The sequence below is a fragment of the Dioscorea cayenensis genome, chromosome 20 (assembly GCF_009730915.1).
Source record: "Dioscorea cayenensis subsp. rotundata cultivar TDr96_F1 chromosome 20, TDr96_F1_v2_PseudoChromosome.rev07_lg8_w22 25.fasta, whole genome shotgun sequence".
In the NCBI taxonomy this organism is placed as follows: Eukaryota; Viridiplantae; Streptophyta; class Magnoliopsida; order Dioscoreales; family Dioscoreaceae; genus Dioscorea; species Dioscorea cayenensis.
Window position 1 is genome coordinate 9,249,128 of NC_052490.1, and position 7,480 is coordinate 9,256,607.

The following is a 7,480-nucleotide window of genomic DNA, read 5'->3' on the forward strand; positions in this document are numbered from 1 at the left end:
ACCCATATGAGCATTTAAGGAGTTTCTTAGAAATTTGCAATACCTTTAAGGCGAGCAATGTGTTTGAGGATGCTATTCGCCTGAAACTCTTTCCGTTCTCATTGAAAAAAGGCCTAAATAGTGGCTAAGTTCCTTACCACTACGGTCTCTTACAACATGGAAGCATGTGTCAGAAACTTTTCTTACAAGGTACTTCCCTCCAGCAAAGATCACTAAGTTGAGGAGTGATATCTCCTATTTTCTGCAATTGGAATCAGAATCCTTGTATGACACTTGGGAGAGATACAAGGAGATGTTGAGAAAATGCCCACAACATCGAATTATAGAGTGGATGCAAATTCAAATCTTTTACAATGGATTAAACAATGCCACCAAGTAGATGTTGATGCAGCATCTGGAGGTTCTCTGTGTAACAAGCAACCAAGTGAGACATACAGTTTGATTGAAGAAATGGAAAACAATGGTTACCAATGGAGGTTTGAGAGGAACAAACTAGCTAAAGCAGCAAGTATTTATCAAGTGGATGCCATTACTACTCTTATAGCACAAGTTGAATCAATTATTAAGAGGTTGGACACCATGCAGTTAATCTCTCATGTGTCAGAACCTCCTTGTGACAGTTGGGACCTCCAAATGAGCCAGGCTATTCTTCTTCTTTTGATACTAGTGCAGGGCAGATTGAGTAAGCAGATTTTGTTGGGCATAATCATCGCTATCAGAATAATCCGTACAACAACACATACAATGCAGGATGGAGGAATCATCTGAATTTTTCATGGAGTCAACCAGGACAAGGGAAAGTGGCACAACAACAATAGTATAAATCTCTTTCTTAGGGTACACAACAACCGTCCTCTTCTTCATCCTCAGAACCATCCAATGAACTCACTGGTTTATTGACTCGATTCATCAAAAGCACTGAAACTCGTCTCTTGGGTCATGAGGATATAATGAGGAATACTAATGCCACTATGAGAAATCTAGAGCAACAGATGGCCAGATGTCCAAACTAATCGAGGAAAGGCTCTTGGGGTCCCTCCCTAGCAACACAGAGGTAAACCCAAAGGAATTCCTGAAGGGTATCACTCTAAGGTGTGGGATTCAACTTCCAAGCCAAGCTAAGAGGAAGCCTAAGGTAGAGATTATAGAACCCACTATTGACATTAATCCAGAGGCTCCAACTAACTTGGAGGAGAAAACAAAGGAACAAGGTAAGGAAAAAGATGCACTGTCGGCATATCAACCAAAACTTCCTTACCTAGTGAAAGTAAAGAAGGATCAATAGGAGGAGTAGTATAAGAGATTCCTCAATGTGTTCAAGACTTTGCATATTAATGTCCCATATGTTGAAGCTCTTGCTTAGATGTCGAGATATGCTAAATTCTTAAAGGAACTGCTCATGAACAAGAGGAAACTAGAGGAAGTGTCTTCAGTGACACTCAATAAAGAATGTTTGGCGTTGATCAGTAACAAACTACCCAAGAAAGAGAAAGACTCTGGGGGCTTCATTGATCCTTGCACTATAGGGGGGTTAGTGGATGAGAAAGCTTTATCCGATCTTGGAGTGAGCATTAACCTCATGCCCTACAAAATCTTCTAGAAACTTGGGCTTGGAGAACCGAAACGCACCACTATGACTTTGTAGCTAGCTGACAGGTCCATCAGGTAACCAAGAGGCATAATCGAAGATGTTCTGGTTAAGATGGACAAGTTCATTTTTCGGTAGATTTCATCATTCTCGATGTTAATGACAAGGTGGAGGTACCATTGATTCTGGGAAGATCGTTCCTAGTAACTTCAAAAGCTCTTATTGATGTTAAGGATGGCCGAATGGCACTTCGTGTAGGCAAAGAAGAGATTACTTTCAAACTCCGGGATTCCATGAGACATACTATGGATTTTGATGACACATGTTATTGTGTGGATGTTATTGATGAATTGGTCTCTAAATTTATGCAAGATACATTCATGAAAGATAAGCTTGCTGAATTATTAGAAAATAATCCCTTGGAAGATGAAGCACCGGAGGAGGTAATAGAAGAATCGTGTTGTTTAGACTTGGTGGCCGTCGAGGTCTTTACACCACTAGATCCGCCAAAGAAAAAGACCTCTCATGCAATGAAGTAGTGGAAGAAGGTGACCACCAAGAAGAAAAAACCACCCATCTCACCACCTATTTCCAATGTTCCCGACCGTTCAAATCCTTGGACTTTTGGTGAGATCAATTTACTTGATTCGTTATTACCATATGCTTGTAATTGTATTTCCGTTGGCCATGAGAGGTCGTGATCCCATGAACCTCCTTGAGTGAGGAACAGGTACGTCAAGCTAGTGACGTCAAACAACCACTTCTTGGGAGGCAACCCAAGTTGTTTTGTTTTCATCGTGGTCATGTTTTGTGCTCTTATCATTGTTGTTTTCTTTTGTTTGTTTCTGCGGATGCTGTGCTCTTTGTAATTTTGATCTCTCATCACATTTTTATTTTCTTTTCAGTATGTTTGCAATACTTTTTATCACCTTAAGTGTTTTTATTGTCAGCCACTGAGGAGGATAGGCTTTACCTTGGATTTTTTCAAGCCGAGCACGGGTTGGGCACACCCCTACTTGTGCCCCTGATTTTCTCTGTCTTCAGTCTCTGAAGTATTCCAGGGTAAACACGGGCTAAGCACAGGCATTCCAAACCATTAAGCATGGTCTATAAGCAATTTACATGATCGTACTCTTCCCTCAAAAACTTACGGGGACTTTTCCTAAGAAAATCAGAATGAGGAAAATGCCTAGAGCACGACCGTGCTTCACCTAGTAGTACTTGCCCTAACTCTAGCGCTTGTGCATGAGCGTGCTTTGCCCGTGCTCAGATGTGAACGGTAGCGCCCCATTGTTATTTGAAACCTTTCACCGACGTCCCCTTCCCATCCACCTTGACCCCTAGCCTTCTTCTTCCCCCTCTCACGCTTTAGATCTCCGTGAAGTTTCATATTCTTATCGGTTTTTGGTTATGGCAATTCCTCCTCTTCATATTCTTCTCACTCGACTCTAGCAAGCCGTCGAATGTATCCTGTTTTTTGCTTTGAAACTCTATCTTATCATTTTATTGATCTTGTGTTGGTATCATTGTTTTATGGTCGCCCAAAGCACGATTGATAAGTGCTTGTGCGATATGAATGCGTAGCGTTCATTCCTTATGTTGAGCATTACTTTCCTCAGTTTTCTACATTAATATGTGTGTTTTTTATGTTACTTTTACGCAGGTAGGGTTGTGAGGCCGAGTATGAAGGAAATGGGCCAATGTGGATCATAATGCACCTATTTTGGAGGAGATCTTGTTAAGGTTCAAACGCGAAGACATAGGTCAGGTGCAACATTGTTCACAGCCGGCCGAGAAATCAGAGAAACAGAGAATCCACACGGGCGTGTGGAAATTATCCACGCCCGTGTGGAAATTCCGCACGGACGCGTGTATTGTCCACGCTCGTGGAGTTGCCCGATTCGACCCTCTATTTAAAAGTCGATTCAGCCCCGATTTTTGGTATTCTTTTTCTCCATCTTTTTCCCCAACTTGTGAGAGAGCTTCGCTAGGGTTTTCGAGGGTATTGGCCAAGGTTTTTGGAGAGGTTCTACTGGCTCCGACATCGTGATTCCATTAGGAAGAAGGTTGGTAGGGAGCTTCCATCGAGGCGTATACTATACCGGACGAAGGAATCCTTGGACGACGAGTAGAGGACTTTCCACAAGACCATCGACACGACCATCGAGGGGTTTCTTTATGGATTCATTGCTTTTTACATTCGATTTCTTTGATTGTACTAAGCTCCATAGAGAGCTAAACCCCTAGTGGGTACTTGGATGATTGTGAACCCTAGGATGTATTCGTTTCATTGAACTTCTTTATTATGCTTTCAATAAATTGATGTTTATCGTGAGTTCCAACCTTGAATGCTTGATTGTATGAACATTTCCGTTAGAGTGACACTAGGGTTGAGAGTTCTTGTTGGTAACCTTGTGAGTGAGTGACACACCACTAACGTTAGACAAAGCTAGGTTGGAGAGGGTTGAGAGGGTGAGTCGAGAGGTACAGGAGTGTCCCCTTTCCCCTCCGACGTGATAGATTCTACCTCCGTTCCTCGAGTTCTTTGCGGCCATAATGGAGTGACTGGTCTAAGGGATGAACCTCCGCTGGGGCCTAGTTGCGCGTGCAATGGAGTGAAGCGTTGAGAGGATCTTAGTATCTAGGGCTTAATTGTGGCTAGGGACCTTCCACCTGGACTAAAGGGGTAGGTCTATATTTAGGAAGAGATTTATCACTTGGAATCCCTAGAGCTCATTGCAACTCTATGCGAGTGCGAGGTGTTTAGATTGTTCGATTTCTCCTCCGGGACATGTATAGAGTTAGGCATAGTTGACCTTAGATTTGGGACTATGTATGTAAGGATTTCCACGACTCACCATTGCATTGATTAGGAAGCATAATAGAGAGTTCTTGCACTTGAAGTGATCATCCTAGGTGAAGCATTATCCGAGTACCCCATTCTTTATCGATTGCCTTACCCTCTTCTTACTTTTGCTCTTTCAGTTGTTATTTTTATTGTTGAGAATTGAATCAATTTCACACTTATCACTATTAATATTCCACATAGCTAAGAATCAAATTAAGTATTTTCACTCCCTACTCCCTGTGGATTCGACCCCGCTCACCCGGGATTATTACTTCGACAAGCCCGTGCACTTGTGGGATATAAGCAAGGGGACCTTGTCAACGATCGTGCCTTTTTCAGAACAATATCGTGCTCTTACTCTAAGCATGATTGTCTCAGCCAGGCACACGCCCCTGCTTCTATGCTAAGCACGGTTGGAGCTCTCCTAGCACGACCGTGCTTTCCCTGATTCTTGGCATGTTTGAACTAATTTGATTCACCTTCTCTTATAGATTATGCCGAGGTAACACATTTCCGCCAGTCCTTCTAAGAGGCCCCGGGTTAGGGAGCCCGTTCCTGATGTGGACACAGCGCCAGTGTTCCACACTCAAATGCATTATGACCAATTTGCTCGCCTATCCCAATGATGTTTTGGCAAGTCTTGAGAGATTGACTTGGATGTACTTTGTGAGGTCGGATTGGAGGAGGAGGTTAGTCAGCTGCTCAGTGTTGGTGCCTGGAGACGCTATTCCAGATCACCGATACCATCTATGAGTAGCTAGCACTTGAGGTGTTAGCCACATTTGAGCTCTCTCAAGGTACAGTTTCAGGCATTCGGCATGATGCACCGGATGAGTCTCACCGATTTCTGCATCCAATTGGGGTTGTATGATGCGGAGTTTACTCGAACTCCTACATATGATGCCTTACAGATCTCCCGACTGGGTGGGGAGTCCTTAGAGGATGCTTGGCGGCAATTGAGCACCAATCCGACCTATGACCCCTGCCGGACCAAGGCGACCACCCTCCGCTCTCCAACACTCAAGTATATCCACTTCATACTCAGTCACACATTGACAAGACGCAATGACAGTATAGGGGTCATTAGTTGTGGAGATTTCAATTTTCTACTGAATATGATAGACGGTTTCTATCTACATCTGGGGTATGAGGTCGCAGTATCTATCTTGCACCAGGGGACCGATCCTCGCATCGGAGCCCTCTTTGTCGGCCCTTATATTACTCATCTAATCAGGTGTATGGGCATTCTGAAGGGGGCCGACAGGTTACGAGTGGTCGGTGGTGTAGGCGCCATGACCCTCGAGACACTGAGCTCAATGGGGATGCTACAGCGTGTCATGACTACCAAGGGGTTGAGTACCAAGTCCGTCAGCCCACCAATTCTTCCTCCGCCGCTGCTTCTGACTTACCTGCTACAGATGCTGCTGTCCTTACACCTCCACCAATAGCCACCACCCCACAATAGTGGCCATCGTCGCCGCCCCACACTCATCATCGCCATTCAGACCAGGTTACTTGCTCATCAGCAGTATCCCAGTGGGTTCAAAAGAGTGTGGAATTCATAGCCGAGCATTTGGACGTGCGACTGTCACCTGAGCCTATTTTTCCTGTACGCCCCACTTGCCACATTGGGGTTGATACTTCTAATTTGAGAGATTCTCAGGATGATTCCCTCTCCTCGGCCGACAATTCCCAGCCCGAGAGCGCTCCATTCTGATAGCACAGCTGCAGCTTTATGTTTTTATTTTCATTATCTTGTAATTATCTTTTACTTTTTGAACTTTGTAGTTCAGTTAGCAAGGGGAGTCCCTTGCCCCTGACATTGTGGTTTGTTTATTTTCATTTGTTCTATTTTAGTCCATTTTTTATTATTTTCTTGAACATTACTTGTGTGTCTCCATTCATCTCAGGGATTGTGTTGGTGCTTGGAGTTGGCAACACATTGAGAGCGGCAATATCACTCTCAGCGTTTAAGAAATTGTGGTTTTGATGATTAGCACACATGTTGAGAACGGCACCATCATTCTCCATGTTCAGGAAAGTTGCATTAACCTCCTCTTTAAAGTTTTGTTCTCCATTTTTGTGATGCATGCCATAAATCTTTACATTGAGGGTAATGTAATATTCAAGTATGGGGGAGGGTTGCATGTTTGATTTTGTAGATGAGTGCTTTGTTAATGATGATCTATGATTTTTTTGTTGGAAATTCTTAAACTTAGGGGGCCACATGTGTTAGTGACTATTGGAGCCAAATTGTAGACTCACTTTTACTTTTAAGACCTAAAACTTCATCACTTTGCCCTAATTTTGGAGCCGCGTGTTTTAGGACAATAATCTTGTGATTAAAATTAAAAAAAAAACTGGGAAGTCAGATTCCTTGATAGGAATGGCCTACTAGTCCAATTTTTCATTTTTGTTTGTGTAAAAAGATGGTAGAAAGAGCTATCGCCTTAGTAGAGTGAAAACTGCTTTTGAGTAGTTGAATTTTGGGCATTACAAGTGTACATTTGATGACCTACTAGGGAGAAAAAACTACCTCTAGGGTGTATGAAGCTACTACCCACCATTCTTAGTGAAATTAAGGTCAAGTTGTGTTAGGTTGACTCCTCGAGACTATGGGGCACACAATTTAGGGTTTGTGCATACACACAAGGTCTTTGAAGTAAAAGTGTAGCCTGTTATTGAGCATTCTTGTTTTTACTAACTCCCTTTGTTCCCTCTATGCTTAGGAATTTACCATTCCCCTAAGATCAGAAGTAATGCACTCATCTTTTCTTTTATTGAGCGATGTGAGGTTGCTTGAGGACAAGCAACAATCAAGTGTGGGGGTATTTGATGAGTGCATTTCATATTATATTTATTTATCCTCAATTTATTCTTTTACTCATCCTTTAGCATATTTTTGTGTATATTTGGTGCTATTATGGGTATATTTTTTCTTTGTACAGGATTTAGGGGCACGAAGAAATTTGGAGTGAAATCAAGGAAGAAACAAGCTAAGAATGAAGATTTTGCTAATTGCTCAAGTTGAACATAGGCAGAGT

The 7,480-nt window shown here is 42.8% G+C and overlaps 1 non-coding gene across 1 annotated transcript; it reads right to left on the bottom strand.

Moving 5' to 3' along the window:
- Window positions 1-214: 214 nt before the first annotated feature.
- Window positions 215-321, bottom strand: LOC120252214. The gene has a single exon (XR_005533754.1). It is a non-coding gene; the product is annotated as a small nucleolar RNA R71 (small nucleolar RNA).
- Between the last annotated feature and the right edge of the window lie 7,159 nt (window positions 322-7,480).